The following is a 17,322-nucleotide window of genomic DNA, read 5'->3' as shown; positions in this document are numbered from 1 at the left end:
GCACTGCGTTTTATAAAATTAAGCAAATAATATGTATCTAAAGATTTAAATAACATAAATTTCAAGAACAACAAACTGTGATGATGGAGGTCCGAACTGCTCTACCTCCATAGGGAGATATTTACTGGGGAGGGGCGATGGGCATCATTACAGAGGCGAGCAGGGATGTCCTATGTCTTCTGTCTTGAATTGGATGGTGGTTCTGTTGCAGGAAGAGGGACCCCCTTCCAGGGCCCGAGAGTGGGCTCCTGTCTAACACTTTAAAATGAATTGTCTCAGGAGACACACGTGCTGACAAAATAAAAGACTTTATTGGGAAGGAAGGGGCAGAGCAGCAGGGTCAGGGTACCCAGGAGCACTGCTCTGCCGTGTGGCTCACAGTCTTGGGTTTTATGGTGATGTAGTTAGTTTCTGGGTTGTCTCCGGCCATTCAGTCTGACTCAGGTTTCCTCCTGGTGGCGCGCACATCACTCAGCCAAGATGGAATCCACCCAGGAGGATTTTAGAGGGTTGGTAGTTTTATAAAACTGTTAGGAAAATCACTGACTGAAACCTCCCACCCTGGCCAGACACCACAGTAACAATTTGCATGAATTCTCTTAGAACAGAATATCATGTCCTAGTAAGGAGCATGAAACTAACAAGCCACCACCAACCAGGAGAATTCAGGAAAGGTCAAAAGGAAACAGGAGACGCCAGTCCACATGTACTCCCAACCCCCTGGAATCCTCCTGATTGGATTCCACCTTGGCTGAGCGATGCGTGTGCCACCAGGAGGGAACACACATATATATGGGCTTTCCTTGTAGCTCAGCTGGTGAAGAATCTGCCTGCAATGCAGGAGACCCCATTTAATTCCTGGGCTGGGAAGATCTGCTGGAGAAGGGCTAGGCTGAAGGAGGAAACAGACAGAACAGGCTCCATCTTGAAAGCAGAACTCAATCTTGGGCTGAACTGTGGACTTTGATCTATATGCCCAGTATCTATGGAAACGATGTACCAACTGGAAAACCAGGCCCCCAGAAGGAAGAGCCCCAGTGTTTGTACCTAGACTCTCCATCGCCTAAAAGAATGCCCTAATTATCTAACCAAATAGAATCATACATTCTATTATGCTTATTGGGGTATGACCACAGGCCTATTGATAATTGCCTACTGTTAACTACCTAGGCTCAAGGCATATGAATCGCTGGTTAACTTTGATCGTATCTTTCTTTTCCTTTGTTCAGACTGCTGCTGCTGCTGCTAAGTCACTTCAGTTGTGTCTGACTCTGTGCAACCCCATAGACAGCTCCTCCGTCCCTGGGATTCTTCAGGTAAAAACACTGGAGTGGGTTGCCATTTCCTTCTCCAATGCATGAAAGTGAAATTGAAAGTGAAGTTGCTCAGTCGTGTCCGACTCTTAGGGATCCCATGGACTGCAGCCTACCAGGCTCCTCTCTCCATGGGATTTTCCAGGCAAGACTGTTGCAGGAAGGCGGACCCCTTCCAGGGCCTGAAACTGGGCTCTTGTCTAACACTCGGAAATGAATTGTCCGAGGAGACACATGTGCTGACAAAGCAAGAGACTTTATTGGGAAAGGGCACCCAGGTGGAGAGCAGGAGGGTAAGGGAACCCAGGAGAACTGCTCTGCCCCGTGGCTCACAATGTCGGGTTTTATGGTGATGGCATTAGTTTCTGGGTGGTCTTTGGCCAATCACTCTAATTCAGAGTCTTTCCTGGTGGCGCACGCATCACTCAGCCAAGATGGATGCTAGCAAGAGGGATTCTGGGAAGTGGATGGACACACGGTGTCTCCTTTAGACCTTTCCAGAACTCTTCCAGTTGGTGGTGGCTTATTAGTTCTGTATTCCTTATCAGGATCTCCTGTCATAAAACAACTCATGCAAATGGTTACTATGGTGCCTGGCCAGGGTGGGCGGTTTCAATCAGTGTGCTTCCCCTAACAAGACTACTGGAGTGGGTTGTTCAGATTAGTTTCAGGGAATTTGGGGAGGTGGGTTTGGGCACGTGCGCTTAGGGTATATAAAGTTTTCACAGAAACTGGTCGGGGTCCTTGGCTAAGAGGAGACTTTGTCTTGGGCGCGCAGTGTAATAAACTGCACTCCACTATCTGCATTGTCCTTCTGAGTGAGTTTGTTTCCCGGAACACATGGCTACAACAAGGCTACCCACGCCAGTATTCTTGAGCTTCCCTGATGTCTCAACTGGTAAAGAATCTGCCCGCAATGCAGGAGACCTGGGTTCACTCCCTGGGTTGGGAAGATCCCTTGGAGAAGGGAATAGCTACCCACTCCAGTATTCTCGCCTGGAGAATTCCATAGACTGTATATCCATAGGGTCATAGAGAGTCAGACATGACTGAGCAACTTTCACTTTACTGTACTTCATATATGTGTATATCTGTGCACTTTATATATTGAGGTATATATATAAATATGTACCTCAATATATGTATTTATATATAATTTATACATATATAATATATAAATATATATAATATACCTCAGTATATAAATACTGAGGTATATTACATCTCAGTACATTTTTTTAAAGTATATAATTAGAATAATGGGAAAGGAAGTGAACATATACAATTAAACTGAACATTCTGTAGAATCCTTGTTCACTCTAGTCTTGTCTTAGTTCAGTCACATAATTTCTGCTCACTTGACCTTTAGTTTTGTAGAGTTTCATGTGAGTATATATATATATGTGTGTGTGTGTGTGTGTGTGTGTGTGTACGCAAAGAAGCAGTGATGCAGAGGGAAGTTGTGGCCAATCTGTAGTGTTATTTCTTATTAAAAATAACCTTCATTGACTTCACTTGAGTGGCTGGTTGTTCCATTTTCCTCTAATCATGCTGTGTTGGCAAGTGACTCACGATTACCTATTTGTTCAGGTGTAAATAGACCAAGTCACACATACTTTTAAGAATTTGATATTGAACTTTGCTTCCACATAGAATGAGTTGCTAAACATTAGCTTGGTGCAACTTTGAGTAATTTACAGTGAGTCAGCAAAAGCTTAACTGGGAGAGTGTGAACCAGTGACAAATGCCTTTTGAAAGGCAACTTTGATCTGGACCAGATTACTGCCTGCTTCTGCCCTGCCATGTCTGTCTTCGCTTTTAGTGTAACAAGCACATTTTCCTGCATTGAATATGTTTTCCTAGCAACAGTGGTGAGGTGTGGCAAGACAACACATTTGGTGCAATGTGTGTGTCCTAATAGAATAGGATCTGGCACCAGTGACAAAAGAGTCTGAAGGTGCTGAGTCACTGTGATTAGGTGGTTCTCAGTGAAAAGGCTGTGGAGATCTTGACGCAAGTGCATTTCCTTTTGTGCAGTGAGTCACCTTTCATTCACTAAAGCTCACGTTCCCGGTGCTTCTCCCTCTTACATAATAAAACAGCAACCCCGTCGCCTTGTTCCTGGGGGAAAGCGATTTAGCCTTGCTGCCTCCAAGCCTCTGGACTAGAGGCGCCTGGGAACCTTAGGCAAGGCTGATGTGTAGGAGCTAGGATTGATGCTCAGGATCAAACCCGGACAGAGAGAGCAGACTGGTAGTTGCCAAGGGGGAGAGGGCATGGGGCAGGGAAGGACTGGGAGTTTGGGATGAGCAGATACAAGCTATTTTATATATAGGATGGATAAACAACAAGGTCCTACGGTATAACACCGGGAACTATATTCAATATCTTGTGATAAACCATAATGGAAAAGAATATATAGGTATAACTGAGTCACTTTGCTGTAGAAAATTTAATTTGCAGTAGAAATTAACACAACTTGTAAATCAACTATACTTCAATAAAGTTAAAAAAAAAACACAGATTTGGGTTACTGAGCAAAGGAGTGTGTGTGTGTGTGTGTGTGTGTGTGTTGTGCATCTGTATGTATCTGTGTGTTCTTAACCTCACTAGTAGGTGGTTCAGAAGCTTACTCAATACTGAACACAGTAGCAGTATTTCAAGTTGCTTTAGAGAGAAAATTATGAAAAAATAATCTCCAGGAGCCAGACAACTTTCTGGAAATCCCTCATGATAACATCAAGGTTCACCCAGCAAGTTGGTTATTTGTGGCAGAAGTGAGGTGACAAAGGGGCTGGAAGGATCAACAGAGACCGTCTTTCTTGGAGTGGTATTAATAGTCATCCTGCCGGAGACAACGCTAAGATCACCGAAGAACACTCTGAGTGATGGGTATCCTTTCAGGATAAAAGAGGGGCTCGGGAAGCCCTTGTGTTGTCACCCTGCCTCTGGTGGCAACTATTGAACTGGACTGTCCTTACCTGCCTGGTCTTTGGACAGGGAACTCCTTAGTGATATGGCCATACTGTGGACCCCTAATGTCTACAGCAAATGTATTGTTGAATTAATGAATACATCCATCTATACTCTGCTTTTTATCAAAGCTCTGAGATATGATGAAGCAAACTAGAGTCTCTACTTGGGTTTTGGAGCCTTCTGTATTCTGCACTCACATGATCCTACACACCAGTGTTAACCATACCTGCCACAGTTACTGCTATTGCTAAGTTGGCCTTCAATCTTCGCATGTACAAATTTAACTGACTTTGGTAATTTCCTCTCATCACATTCCCTGGTCCCCCCCTTTTCATTGTAAGCATATCCAGGTGGCCTTTGCATAACAGTATGAACTGTGGTGTCGGAGAGGACTCTTAAGAGGCCTTTGGACTGCTAGGAGATCCGAAACCAGTCAATCCTAAAGGAAATCAGTCCTGAGTGTTCATTGGAAGGACTGATGCTGAAGCTGAAACTCCAGTACTTGGGCCACCTGATGTGAAGCTAACTCATTAGAAAAGACCCTGATGCTGGGAAACATTGAAGGCAGGAGGAGAAGGGGATGGCAGAGGATGAGATGGTCGGATGGCATCACTGATGCAATGGGCATGGGTGTAAGCAGGCTCCGGGAGATGGTGAAGGACAGGGAAGCCTGGCGTGCTGCAGTGCATGAGGCTGCAAAGAGCCGGACGTGACTGAGTGACTGAACAACAACATGAGGTTTTATTTGTATGATCCTTTCTATTTTCTGCACAAATGTTTGTTTCTCGGGTTTTGTGTTTCTTCTGTACATTTTTCCAATGACTGAGGTCATGAAAGCGGATCTTGAGAGCTGATTTCAGATCTAGGGCTCTGGTTAGACACAACCTCAGGGAATTGTGGCTGGTTTATAGTCTCTTCTTACTTAAAAAATAAAAATCCCTTTCTTGACCTCACTTCAGTGTCCAGTCGCCATGTCATTTTCCACAAGTGTTTTGACCAAATGTCTAGTGAAGAAATTGGCGTTTCCACCCTCTCGTCTCTGCCCACCACTTATCAGAACACACTGCTTTCTCTAAAGCCTGGTGTTTTTCTTCTGACCTTGATCCAGTGAGCTGTTTTCATAGCCCTCCTTCATGCTTACTTAATTGGTTTATCATTGGTAAAATGACAAACAAAACAAAACCCCTAAACCCAGAGTGTTCCCTCTTTTGAGATGGTCTCCCCGTTCTGACATCTGTAACCCTAAGTCCCTGTGCATTTTGTGGACCTACCTGGCGGTTTTTCAAGGTCCTTCTCGTGGTTAGCATCCTTCCGCTTTCCAGGTGAGCCCACCACCCTCCTCCCTCTGCAGGGCCGTGTGTGTGCTCCCCTCTCAGCTCTGTGTTTTTGTCTCACTCAAGACACCCTTAACTCCACAGTCCCTTGGTTTTCTAAATCTGTTTTTTAAAAATCTGTATTTCTGTATTTATGTTTGGCTATGCTGAGTCTTCGTTGCTGAGCGGACTTTTCCCTAGTTGTGGGAGCGGGGCTTGTATCCGTGGCTTCTCGCTGCAATGGATTCTCTGGTGGAGCACAGGCGCTAGATCATTCAGCTTCGGTAGTGGCACTGGGCTCAGGAGTTGCAGCTCTGGGCTTGGGAGCACAGGCTCGATAGTTTCGGCACTTGGGCTTCATAGTTCTGCAACACGTGGGATCTTCCCAGACCTGCAGGTGGATTCTTTACTACTGAGCCACCAGGGAAGCCTATTCTAAACCTATTCTAAAACCTCTTTCTCTTCAAGGAAAAACTTGTCTCCTTAAACTTTCCCTACTCTGATGGCTCCCTCAGGGTTTGTGTGAATCCTATTTTCTTTGTATTAACATAATACTAATTTATCAACACATGTATATATTTGGATAAATATTCATTAGCTTTTGTTTTTTCACGAATGCATATTGCTCCCTAAGACCCTTTTTCCTATTTGTGTTTTTTTCCCTCCAAAATGCATCGCATGGTCTCCCATACAGTGGACACTAGCAAAGTGTTGGTTAAAGTGGATAATAATTAAAAGTGAAATATTTACTCCTGTTAGCTGAGCAAATATTTAACTTAACATGACTCCGTGCCTGTTTGTCTGGACACTGCCACTTCCTGCTTGTGGGAAACTTGTCTGTTGCTGACTTCTTGTTTCTCTGGTCTTCTTTCCCCACCACGCTCAGATGTAGAGCACGGTGTGTATGAAGTTGACCAGGACATTGTTCCTAAGGATTTTGTTACCCAGATCGTATGCCAATGTATCCTAAAAACCAAGCACTCACTCACTAGGCTGGATACTTATGAGAGATGATGAGGTTATCTGGGAGAGATGAAATCCCCAGAAATTCCTTGTATTTCTAAAGCCAGATGGCTGGAGTCAAAGTTCAGGTTTTGCTGTGTTCTAGCTGTGTGGTTTAGGCCAAGTGACTTAATTTCTCTGTGCCTCAGTTTCTTCTGCTATAAAATGGGGGTGACAACTGTACTGATACCCCAGTGTTGTTACGAGGGTTCAATGACAGTGTGTGCGCTGCGCTAACCACTATGGAAGTACTAGCTGCTACTGCCACAACTGTTTTTTAAGTTTGCCTTGAATCTTTATATGTGTACATGGATTCAGATGCTACACAGAAAGATTCATGAAAATGAGTTGTTAGGTTCATTCACCCTTAAGAAATAGGTTCTGGAAGGTCAGGATAGCACCCACCAAGGTTTACCGCAAAGGCAACACTAACTCCAAAAAATGTTGAGAAGAGTGAAAACTCCTTCCTACGCCACCAGCTCTGCACCCTTGAACACCGTTGATGTGAAGACCAAGAAAGCCAGAAGGACCAGTCCAAATTAAAGGGACTCCTAAACGTGATTCATGATCCGTGCTTGCTCCCGGAGTGCTCTAAGGGACAGTACTGGGGACACTGGAGGAACTGGAATACAAGCTGAATGACTGGTAATGGTTGTTGTATCAGTGTCAGATGTCTAATTTTGATAAATGTGATTATGTAAAAGAATGTTCTTATTCTTGTAGTGTGTATGTGCATGTGTGTGTGTGTGTGAGTGTGTGGACACGTGGGGAGAGAGAAAAAGAAGAGTGAGATGAGGGGAGAGAGACTCGGAAAGCGAATGTGGCAAAATACTAGCATGTGATGAATCTGAGTTAATCTGGTCCAGTTTTTGCAACTTTTCCATAAATTTGAAATTAATCCAAAATAAAAAGTGAAAAAAATTGTCTTATGATTTGGAGACCCAGTTTCCCAATTTGAAAAATGGATTAATTTTAGTTTTTGGTCTTCGGGAATGATGGCAATATTTTCTGAGTTGCAAACTGGGATATCTCTAAGTTTTAAATGTTTTAAAAATCTTGTAGGGACTTGCCTGGTGGTCCAGTGCCTGGGGTTCCATGCTTCCAACACAGGAGGTTTTGGTTGTCTCCCACCCCTCTTTTTCAGGCTCTTGACTTGAAAACAGGCTCATTATCCTGTAATATATTGCTTGATTATTGATTTGACTGATTGCTTCCTGGTGGTGATCTTTGAAATTGTCCTTAATTCCTTGTATTTCCTGAAAGTTAGAAGTTAGAACTAAAGCCTTAACTAGATTCAGTTTAGCTTTTTTTAAAAAAATTTATTTTTAATTGGAAGATAATTGCTTTCCTATATTGCGTTGGCTCCTGCTATACGATAATGTGCATCAGCCCTGAGTACCAGTACGGCCCCTCTCTCCTGAACCTCCCGCCTCATCCCACTCCTCCAGGTTGTCACAGAGCACACAGTTGAGAGCCCTGCGCCCATACAGCAGCTTCCCACTGGCTCTCTATTTCACACGGGCAGGAATACTTGACAAGTGGTGTGTGTACTTCATCATCATAAGATACCTGATCTTTGGCCTTCACACTTCGAGCGACACTAAGATTGATCACTGGCTTTAGGTGATGGCAGCTTGATGGCTTTGTAAAGTTCCCCGTCAACTTTCTTATAATCCTTTTATCATCATTGTTTATTATTGCATGAAGCAGTTGCTTCATGAGAGTGAAAAATGTATTTTTCTAATTAGATCATTTCCATTTTTATGGTTGGAATTATTAATTTTTTTAAAGATTTTTTAAATCCCTGGTTGGGGAACTAATATCCCACATGCTGTGCAGTGCAACTGAAAAAGAAAAATAAAAGTAAGCAAATAAAAAGTTAAAAAAAATTCAGTTTAAAAATCAATAAAAATCCTGTAAAGATGACATAAAGGCACATTAACAGATACACTCAGTCCAAGCTGACTCAGCAACTAACACACACATCGTGGTAGAAACTTCCAATTCATCCAAAGTTCTGGATATAAAAACTAAATGTTCTTAAAAATTTATAAATTCTTAGTATAAAAATACTCCAAAGTAAAAAGACAAAGTCATGGGGTTTTTTTCTTTAGTTCTGAAATATTCATATTCACAGAATAAAAATCTGTAAGTACACTTTATCATCTTTGATGTAGAGTTCCTTTTTCTGTGCCATATTCAGCTATTAAGTTCTCTTCAAGATAAGCTTTTACGAAACAAAGTTAATTTTAACATCAAATTACCAATAGCAGGGAATGTTAAAAACATGACGAATGGGCTACCGGTTTAAAATGCAACGTGTCCTCACGCAACACATAAAATTAGTATACAGCCAGCATCTCACCCAGACACTGAAAAATGATGAGTCCACAGAACCGTGACCCTGGAAAGGAAGCGGAAGCAGCAGTCGGAATCTGAGAGCAAATGCCATTAAGTGAAAACCTTTTGGAGCCTGACTGACAGTCCCCGGCAGGAGCAGTCAGCCACAGCTTTGCCCCTTGACATGGAAAATCTTGCTGGTGGTTGAGACAGCCTTCTGCCTACTTCCTGGTTCAGGAACCCATGATCTTTATCAGCCAGAGCCCAAGGCAGCCATTCTTCTGCTGTGAAGGTTAAAAAGTAAAAGGGCCAACAGTATAATTTACAAAAGGAAGAAAGAAGACGGAAGAAGAAGAAAAATAAAATTGTCATTTTATTAACAGTAGTGTCATTCAGAGCAAAAATAATTTGCCAGAAAAGCAAGGGTCATTTCATATTGATAAATGATATAATCCACAAAGTGAGTCAAGTCGCTCAGTCGTGTCTGACTCTTTTCGACCCCATGGACTGTAGCCTATCAGGCTCCTCCATCCATGGGATTTTGCAGGCAAGACTGCTGGAGTGGATTGCCATTTCCTTCTCCAGGGGATCTTCCCGGCCCAGGGATCGAACCCGGGTCTCCCGCATTGCAGGCAGACGCTTTACTGTCTGAGCCACCAGGGAAGCGATATGAAGATATAAAGTTTGTGAACCTTTATAAAATAAGACAGACAGGCTTAAAATAGAAAAGGAAAACAAAATATGGAAAATCAAGGAGAAACTGGCAGAAATATGAATTGTGATAAGAGGCATTACATGTCTTTCTCAAGACTTGGAGACTGAAGAATAAAATAAAATTCAATCAGTAGGTTGATATTGAACGATGTATCTTACAAGTAAGGGTTACCCTATGCCTTTAACTGTGGACAACTGGCTTCACAGCCTCCAGTTCAGCTGCCAGATCCTCGACCAAAGTCCTCCCTCCGCCCCTGCTCCCCACTGGGCTCCCCATCTGGGCAGGGTTTGTTGCCTGAACAGCAGGGCACCTGTGCCTCCTGCCCTCAGGCCCCCTGCCACCCCACCCTCCTTGCCTGCTGAACCCTGATGCTTGTCAGCTCCAGCGAACTGCTCCTGTTCTTTGTTGAAAGGGCCGTGATGAAATTTCGCTTCTTTTTACTTGTTTAAAATTAAAATTAGTTATTTTCTTAGGAAAATGGTTATATACTAGGTCACAAACAGAATTTGGGGGCTTCCCTGGTAGCTCAGAGGTTAAAGCATCTGCCTGCAATGTGGGAGACCCAGGTTCAATCCCTGGGTTGGGAAGATTCCCCTGGAGAAGGAAATAGCAACCCACTCCAGTATTCTTGCCTATAGAATCCCATGGATGGAGGAGCCTGGTGGGCTACAGTCCACGGGGTCACAAAGAATCGGACACGACTGAGCGACTTCACTTTTTTACTATATAATAAAAATGAGAAAATGTAAAAGCCACATTGATAGGGTCATAGCTAACATATACTATAAGTTCAAACAAAACTCTTCAATCCATGACTTATCTAACAATTTCCAAAATGAAGTCTTAGAACATTTGTGTTTTTGAAATTTCAATTTATAAGCTGCAGAAGGATATTCATTACAACCATGTTTGTAACAACAAAATGTTGGCAAAACCCACGTTTGTCAATAGGGAACCTAGGACATCTGTCAATGGAGAATTATGCAGCTGTAACTGACGAGTGTGTATAAGTTTGTTACTATCTCATCTCCGTATATTCTGCAGGATGCATTGTTATCTGAAAAAAGCAAGGTGGAGAAAATATATATAATATGCTACCATTCACCAAAATACGTGGCAAGAGTATGAATATCTTTGCTTATATTTAATTCACAGCAAGAAAATAAGAGCATAATAAAAAAACTGAAAAAATATAAAAAATTGGTTACCTGCCCTGGGAACAGGGTGAAGGAAACATGAATAAAAATCTTACTTTTTGATTATACCTTGTTTTGTAGATTGGACTTTGAAACCATGTGAAGATTTTTCATGATTACGAAATAAAATTAAATTTTAGAAATAATTCCTAAAAACAGCAAAATAAAGATTACCGTGTTGTTAGTGACTTAACTACACAGAGAGGATTATTTCAAGTGACTTAAAAAAGCCCAGTAATTTAATATATAAACCTAGTGGGATATATTCTGAGGATAAAAAGAATTGCAAATAGCTTTAAGCTGCTTTCAATTATCATGTTGTTTGTAATAATATTTGCATTGCTGTTATGAAACTATGGTATATAGTACAAGATATGGCAGATAAGTAATTATGTTTATATTAATAAAAATCAAGGGGTTAGCATGAGAAAAATATATAAAATCAAAGAATAGCTAACCAAACAACCCTAAACTTGAACTGAAAATATCAGTATGATCTCAGAATGTATTGCTCTTAAAAAACAAAAAGAAAAACAAACAAACAAAAAAACCCCCCTTATTCCTACCTCTGGCCGCCTAAAAAGCCTAGAAATAATGACTGTCTTAGTAGCGATATGAACCGATAGAACTTGGACTGTTTCCTATTACTATTTTCCACTAAAACGAACCTGAATTCTTGAAGAAATAGCTAATTTCAAGACTGGGGCAGGAAAAATTCAAGAAGGTCCTGGGACATATTGTCATATGATGAAAGCAAAAATTTTTCAATGACCATCAAAATAATGATAAAAAGAACTCAGAAGTCAATCTGAATGGATTTTCACTGGCCCGAAATGGGAGCATTTGGGCTATGGATTGAAACTCAGGCCTTCCTAGGTGGCGCTAGTGGTAAAGAACTCGCCTGCCAATGCAGGAGACGTAAGTGATGCGGGTTCGATCCCTGAGTCTAGAAGATCCCCCAGAGAAGGGTTCGGCAACCCACTCCAGCGTTCTGTCCTGGAGAATCCCATGGACAGAGGAGCCTGGCGGGCCACAGACCATGGGGTGGCAAAGAGTTGGACACGACTGAAGCGACTTAGCTTGCAGGTATGGTTACATCTACGAGTTCATAAAAAATAAAGAACTCCTGATCACCTATAGTGGATTCTGAGAACTGGCAAATAAAAGGAAAGAATCAAGGGTTTATCTTATGTTTCTTATACCTTGGGGTAATTAAATAGTTGACAAGAAAAAGTTTCTGTATTATAGAAGCATTTCTGCTAATAAGTGAATGAAAGTGAGGGAATATTTGCATGCTCTAGTGAAATAATGAACTTGGACAAAAATTCCTAACACTATGCAAAGAAAGACAACTGGGCATTACATATCTGCTAATGAAAAGTCCTGTCATTATCATCAGTGGTGTCTTCTAGTTAAAATATCCAGTCTGTTAAGTTATTAAGTCTGTGTCCAACTACCCATTGCAGAATGAGAGCAGGGAGTACAGGGGACAGCAAACAGATGAAAAGACACCACCTGGATGCAGTCAGGAATACCCAGAGTACTCTCCAGAACAAATCACCCTGGTGTCCTCACCATATAAATGGCGAGAAGGGGAGAGTAGGTAGCAAGCGCTGTCCGTGCTCACCCTGGTCTTCTATACTCTTCACGTACTCAGCCTGACTTCCAGTGGTCACTGGCTCCTCTTTGTGCCAAAGGAGCTTTCCCCCTGAACCGTGGGAGGCTGCTCTGTCCAATTTTGAAAGGTCAGGAGTGCCAGGAAATCAATCCCCGCAGAAGCAGCCCTTAATCAATGATTAAATCAAGTGGGTGAATAAGTACCCAGCTTTTTCAACTCTCAGGGAGATAATCCTGAGGGGCGTATGTGTGTGTGTTAATACCTTTTCCAAGAATTGCCCTGAAAGGATTAGGCTTCTATTCTGCACTGGTAAATGGTTAAATGGCCTCGTTGGTTTATGTTTAATATCCTTTGTTTGTTGTCTTCTCCCCCTGATTCCCCTCTCTCTTTCCCTTGTGGTGTTCCATGAACTTAAACTCCATGGACTTGAATCCTGTGTTACGGTCTCTTTTTGGAGGAACTCAAACTATAGCGGAGGAAGAGCTTTGGCTTAAAAGTGACTTAAAAGGCAGGGAAATTTGCACACTGACTGGATATTTGATAACTATATAGAAAATGTTTTTGGTGTTTTATTTAGGTGGCATGATGCTGTTATGCTTGTATTTAAAATCAAGAGTAAATAATAAAAGTATACAGTAAAATGTTATGATATTGGCGACTTGATTTCAAATAATATGGAGTTGTGGCTGGGGATACAGTATAAGACTGACAATGAGCTAACAATTTTTAAAACTGGGTGATGGGTATGTGAGGGTTCCTCATACTTTTTTGTATACTTTTGTATATGCCGGAAATTTTCCCTAATTAATTACCCAAAAAAGCACTCCCAGGGTGTTGTTTATAACTACTTAGTGCTTGATACTGCCTTGTATGGAGTAAGCCAAGAGGCACTCAAAACATTATTGTTGCCTTAACATGTTTTGCCTTATGTTGGGGATACCTAGGCAAATACTGTTAATGCTAATACTTTTAACTGATATACCAGACAGCTTACGTAGAACAGGGGGAAAAAAATCATTGTATCAATTAGAATGATGTCAGCTTTTAAAAATTTATTGTTTGTTCTATCACTAATTAAAGTGTTTCTTTGGCTTATGATTATTCATCATCTGTGGCTTGAAGTTATTCTTAAGTTGTGAATGTTTTCATTGTAACGCTTAAGTGCTGGAATTTTGGGGGCATTTTGATGGCTCTGTGGGACGGGATACGGGACAGAGCACTTCAAGCAGGACTCAGGAAATCTGAGCCTGTGAGTGCTGAATCTTCAGGGCTATGTGTTTGAAATTTACAAGGTGACTGTTTTGTAGGAATCAAAACCTGATATAATTAACACTTTATTGAGAAAATCTTTAAAAGTATTTTATGTTAAATGGAAGGGTACGGTATATCTGAAGTCTGAAGCTTGTAAACAGAAACTTGCGAGCAATTCCTACAGAAATTTTTATCTTAAAATAGTATAGATATAGATGCGTGTATACGTCCCTAAAAAATCCTGTCACTTCCCAGGAGTTCACAGAGGCTGAGATCTGCTTTTTGTAGGATTTTCTAGTGATACGACAATCCTTGTTTTCAAGCTATTAGTTTGACATATCAGTATTCAGTTTTATATAATATTAATATAAATATCATAATAAGATGTGACTTTGATTGTAGGAAGACTCACTAGAAGATTATGAGAAGTGCAAAAGAATATTTTTGGAATGTCCTTCAAATATCTTTGAACTGGAAAAAGCGAAAATTTAGATATTTTATATATATAAAATGTCTAGCTATTTTTTTCCTCACTTCCTCTTAACAAAGTTGGTACCAAAGTAACTAAATAGCTTCATATAGTAGACAATATTTTTCTTGGATTTATTCCTAGTTTTATTTCATGTATTTGTTTTCCACCAATATGTAATTTATGTTATCAAGCTCTATTTTATAAAACCATCTAAGTGGCTTATTATTCTTCATAGAAAATGGTGTGGGAGTAACTAATTAGCCTACTAGTTAAATTTTAAAACTATAACCAAGTAGATAAAGACTGCACAACATTGTTCTCATAGATTGTTATCCTCACAGTAACATTCATGGAATTTATTTTCCTTTTAACAATTTTTTTTGCAGTAATACTTATTTATTTTTCCTGCACTGTGTGGCGTGTGGGGTCTTAGACCCCTGACCAGGGATTGAATCCGTGCCCCTTGCCTCAGGAGTGCAGAGTCTTAACCACTGGACCATCCCAGGGAAGACCCAGAATTTATTTCCTAAGGTATTTCAGAGAATGATATTCTCATTCATGTCATCAGCTAGATTCACTCAAATTTACTATTTGGATTTGGCTGTTTAGCCTGTATAATTAAATCCTAAAAACAAGTTTGCTAGTTCTTGGAATCCATCAATGAATGATGGATTTAATATTTCTGTTAACAAAGAATCAAAGAGATTTACTGTAAGCTCTAAATAAGTAATTTAATTTCTTTAAGTTGTCAAGAAACAGTTTGGTTTCCCCAAAGGACTCTGAATTGGCTAATCATATTATTAAGAAAAATGACTGTTAATTTCCTTTCAACTCAGTAACATAAAAAAATCTAAGACAATTAAATTGTAATTCTCAGTAACTCCCGACTTTCTCTCACCATAAATTTTATGTGTAAAATTTCAGTTGTGATCCTGATGCAGAATGGCTGACTTCTACTGTTCCCCTTCCTGTGACCCTAGTGCTCCACGGCTTCCTGAACCTTCCCTAAAGTTCTCATCTGAATCCACGGTAGGGCTTCCCCGGTGGCTCGGTGGTAAAGAATCAGCCTGCCAATGCAGGAGACACGGGTTTGATCCCAGGTCCTGGAAGATCCCCTGGAGAAGGATGCTGCTGCTGCTAAGTCACTTCAGTCGTGTCCGACTCTGTGCGACCCCATAGACGGCAGCCCACCAGGCTCCCCCGTCCCTGGGATTCTCCAGGCAAGAACACTGGAGTGGGTTGCCATTTCCTTCTCCAATGCATGAAAGTGAAAGTAAAGTCGCTCAGGTGTGTCCGACTCTTTGCAACCCCATGGACTGCAGCCCACCAGGTTCCTCCGTCCATGGGATTTTCCAGGCAAGAGTACTGGAGTGGGGTGTCATCGCCTTCTCCGGGAGAAGGATATGGCAACCTATTCCAGTATTCTTGCCTGGGAAATATGGGCAGAGGAGCCTGGTGGGCTACAGTCCACGGGGTCGCAAGAGAGTGAGATGTGACTGAGCGACGGAACAACCACCGCAGGCGTCTGAAAACACATTCTTCCCGCGCTGTAGCATGTGAGGGCACAGAAGTGCCCCTGAGCAAACGTCCTCCGTCCTCCGCCCGCGTCCCGCGCCTTGTAAACTTGTCCTTAAGTTCCATGCACTCCTGGACCCACTAACAGAAACTCAGAGGATGCAAGTCCTCTGTTACTTTGAAGGGAGGGGTGGGAGAGGCCGAGCCCCTGCTGGTGGAGACTTGTCTGAGCTCTACAGGCCTGTCGACAACCCAGGAGAGCAGACATATCTATTGTTTTACAACCGGAAACTTAGGCCTAGAGAGGCACTTGGGCTCCTTAGCTGTGAGCCGTCAGCCTGTCTAAGTCAGATCTTTTTATCTACAGCACAACTTTCTGTAGGACTTAACAACACGTGGGTGACTCAGAAGAAAGCAGACCCTTGGGGGATGGGCCACCATCCACTGTGAGCTGACCTGGCCTTGAGCACAAGGGAAATCAGGCTGTTATGGGCACCGGGGGGTGGCAGTTGAGCAGTCACCCTTCTAAAGCGGGGCACTGAAGGAGACTGGGGAAATAAAAATGTTCAAGCTTCAAATTCCCCCCTTTCTGCCAGGTCAAGCTGGAGCTTGTTTTACAGTAGAAATTAGGCAGCCAGACCGGTCTGTAGGGCACCGATGTTTTTGTTGAAAATGTATGTTTGATTGGTGAAACAGAGTCTTTTACCAAATCGAGGGTCTCTTGTGTGTTCTGCAGAAGTGTGCATGCTTGGTTGTTTAACGTTTTCCTCTTCATGCTGTTCAACGTCTCTTTTTTCTTTTCCTCTATCCAGAAATACCAGTTAAAGAGGGCAAGAAAATGCTCTCTTTTCTCAGCGTTACACATCAGGTGGGAAGAAGGCTGTGTTAGGTGAGAGGGTAAGATCTGGTTATAATAAAACCAGGCAGCTCATCCGTGATTCCAGGCACCAAGATACCCTCTCTCTCATCCTCCACTCCCATGGGGTACTATGCTCAGATGGTCAAAAGAGGGAAGCTGGGTGATGGGCCTGCAAAGATTTTCACTGATTTTTCTCTGTTTACCCTTTTCTATGTGCTATTCCTAGATCTTCAGTATTATCTAGGCAAGAGGATCATTTGTTTGCAACGAGTGAAAACAAACTGAATCTTGCCTAGGTAACGTAGGGGAGCTGGGTGGATAAGGGAAGGGTTTGAGGAAATATCCTGAACTTCACTTGCAGGAAGTGTGTGCTTGGACCTCCGGGGAACTCTCCCTGTCTCTCACTGTCTCCTGACTGAGGTGACAACTGCTCTCTGCTATTTCCTAGGACCCTTGCTATAAAGTTGCCCTCGTGACTATAGTGCTGTAATAGCTACATAACCACTCAAGTTCACTTTTTAAGAACATGTCTTTTGGGGATGTCCCTAGTGGTCTGGTGATAAAGACTCCATGCTTCCACTGCAGAAGATGCTATTTCAACCCTCGGTTGGGTAACTAAGATCCCGCATGCCTCAAGATGCAGCTCCTGTCCAACCCCCGCTGCCAAAAAAGGTGTTTTTTTAAGCCAAGGTTTTGCAAGTTGCTTCAGGAAGATTCTGTAAAATGCTTACAATAAAAGTCTTATTAATTCA

The 17,322-nt window shown here is 42.0% G+C and overlaps 1 long non-coding RNA gene across 1 annotated transcript in view; it reads left to right on the top strand.

The window, feature by feature from the left end:
* Window positions 1-17,322, top strand: part of LOC121817353 (uncharacterized) — a 24,557-nt gene extending 7,235 nt beyond the window's left edge. The window contains exons 4-7 of the long non-coding RNA XR_009597541.1: window positions 1,230-1,316; window positions 4,016-12,782; window positions 14,583-14,727; window positions 15,121-17,322. This is a non-coding gene — a long non-coding RNA (uncharacterized LOC121817353). The remainder of the gene's footprint in view (window positions 1-1,229; window positions 1,317-4,015; window positions 12,783-14,582; window positions 14,728-15,120) is intronic.

Source organism: Ovis aries, chromosome 20 (genome assembly GCF_016772045.2).
Source record: "Ovis aries strain OAR_USU_Benz2616 breed Rambouillet chromosome 20, ARS-UI_Ramb_v3.0, whole genome shotgun sequence".
Taxonomy (NCBI): domain Eukaryota; kingdom Metazoa; phylum Chordata; class Mammalia; order Artiodactyla; family Bovidae; genus Ovis; species Ovis aries.
This window is presented reverse-complemented; position numbering and strand designations above follow the sequence as displayed.